This window comes from Brassica napus, unplaced genomic scaffold, assembly GCF_020379485.1.
Source record: "Brassica napus cultivar Da-Ae unplaced genomic scaffold, Da-Ae ScsIHWf_901;HRSCAF=1276, whole genome shotgun sequence".
NCBI lineage: Eukaryota > Viridiplantae > Streptophyta > Magnoliopsida > Brassicales > Brassicaceae > Brassica > Brassica napus.
Genome location: NW_026016939.1, coordinates 19,931 through 22,500, shown reverse-complemented (window position 1 = coordinate 22,500; position 2,570 = coordinate 19,931).

Here is a 2,570-nt window from a genome sequence, read left to right as displayed (position 1 = left end):
CCAATCAGGAACAAGCCGTGTGGCAGCCCGTGTGTCGCTTCGCATGGCTCCGGACGCATGCGTGGCGGCACCTCGTGCTCCACTTGTCCTTCAGCATGGCCTGCTCACATGCAAGGTGACACCACGCCCTCTACCTGTCTGGATGCATGGCCTGATCACATGCAAGCTGACACCACATCCTCCACATGTCTGGCGGCATGGCCCGGTCGCATGCATCGCGACACCTCGTGCTTGGCCGTTCCACCTCGTGCTCCACATGGCTGGCTGCATGCCTCAGTCTCATGCAGGATGACACACCCACGTCCAGATGGCCTGCTGCATGACTGAAGTGCATGCAGGTCGACACCCCATCTCACACATGGCTGGCCGCATGCTTCGGTCGCATGCATCGCAACACCTCGTGCTTGGCCGTTCCACCTCGTGCTCCACATGTCTACTTGCATGTACATGTTGCATGTACTGCAACACCTCCTGATTCCCTTGACACACACTGTCAAGAGCCTGCCACCACGTCCTGAACACATACACATCAAGCCACCTCAAGCTTCTCGGTCGATTCGGCCGATTTCGGCCTTTCCGGTGAATTTTCGTCCCGCGATCAATCCCAAATATTTTTCTACGCCCGTTCTGATGGCCTGAGTATATTTAATAAGCCCTACTGGGACTCTGATCTTGAGGAAAAATATTTACCGAGCTTTCGGCTTCTTCGAAAAATTTCGTAATACCGAAATTTTGGGTTTTTCGCCCAATTTCCGGTCTTCCTGTTGTGCTTCCAAAATTGTCTTGCTTCAAACATCATTTGAACCAATCTACTACATTGTCTAACCATTGTCCAGTGGCATACTTGACTCATGGTTCAGACAAGAACAATATGATCATCCGCGACTCGATCATCCAAAAGATACTCGACCATTCTTTTTTTTTTTTTTTTTTAAGGGTTTCTACATTCTCCCCCCGTTAACAGAATTCGTCCTCGAATTCTAAGGCTCTGAGGGGCCTCCTTCTTCCATTACAACGTCCTCTCGGAAAAACTTCGGGTGATCGGTTTTAAATCTCGCTTCATCCTCCCAAGTAACATGAATCCTGTTTTGTCTTCCCCAGAACACTTGTACTTGAGCAATCTCACGATTTTTGAGCTTCCGAATACGCCGTTCTCCTAATCTGATTGGTCCTTCCGGATACGTAAGGTTTGTCTCCAACTCCTCGATTCTCTCGGGCTCAACAGTACTTGGATCCCGTATATGTTTTCGAAGCATGGAAACATGGAATACTGGATGTAGATGCATATCTGCTGGCAGATCCAATCGGTAAGCTACCTCACCAACTTTCCCGATGATCTTGTACGGACCAATGAACCTGACTGCAAGTTTCCCGACCTTTCGAAATCTGTCCTTTCCTTTCTGTGCAGTAACCTTCAAATAGACCCAATCTCCTATCTCAAAAGTTACTTCTCTTCTTGACTGGTCTGCGTACTTCTTCTGACGGTCCTGAGCCTTCTTCATGTTGGCCTGAATCGTCTCCAGTTTAATCATGGTCTCCTGAACAATAGGTGACCCAAACATTCTTCTTTCGCCCACTTCCGTCCAACACATAGGCGTATTGCATGGCCTTCCGTATAATGCTTCATAAGGTGACATCCCTATGCTCGAATGATGACTGTTGTTATACGAGAACTCAACCAACGGTAAATGCTTCTCCCAAGTTCCTGCCCAATCGAGAATACACATCCGCAGCATGTCCTCGATGGTCCGAATGGTCCTTTCCGTTTGGCCATCTGTTTCTGGATGGAACGCCGTGCTTCTGTACAGTTTAGTTCCCAAGGCTTCTTGTAGTGCTTCCCAAAATGATGCCGTGAACCTTGGATCGCGATCTGAGACGATGTCAGAGGGTACACCATGTAACTTCACGATTTGGTCGATGTACAGCTCGGCCAAAACTTCAACTTTATCAGTGTCCCGCATAGGCAACAAGTGTGTGACCTTGGTTAACCTATCCACAATCACCCATATCGAGTTGTTCGATCTACCTGGAGCAATAGGTAATCCAGTGATGAAATCCATGGAAATAGAGTCCCATTTCCATTGAGGTATCGGAAGACTCTGCAACAATCCTCCTGGAACTTGATGTTCCACCTTGACTTGTTGACAAGTTGCACACTGAGCAACCCATTGTGCTACTGATCTCTTCATGCCCGGCCAATGATAGTATCTTCTCACGTCTCGGTACATCTTCGAACTTCCAGGATGGATACTGAGTAAAGAATGATGTGCAATCCTTAGTATCTCATCTCTCAGCCCTTGTCCTTTAGGAACCGTGATCCTCCCATTAATTAGCAAGGTTCCGTCCTCCGCCAAGTAGTATCCCGCATTATTTGGCCCGGCTTGTCCTTTGAGTTCTTCAGCAATCTTCAGTAACTTCTCATCCTTAAGTTGTTCTTCTCGAATTCTCTGAATCAAGCTGGCCTGATTCACCGCTTGAAGTCCCAATGGCTCGCTTGTCTGCCCTTCCAAAACGACCAACTTCACTTGTTTCAACTCCTGGTTCAATAGCTCCACTTCTTTCTCTAAATC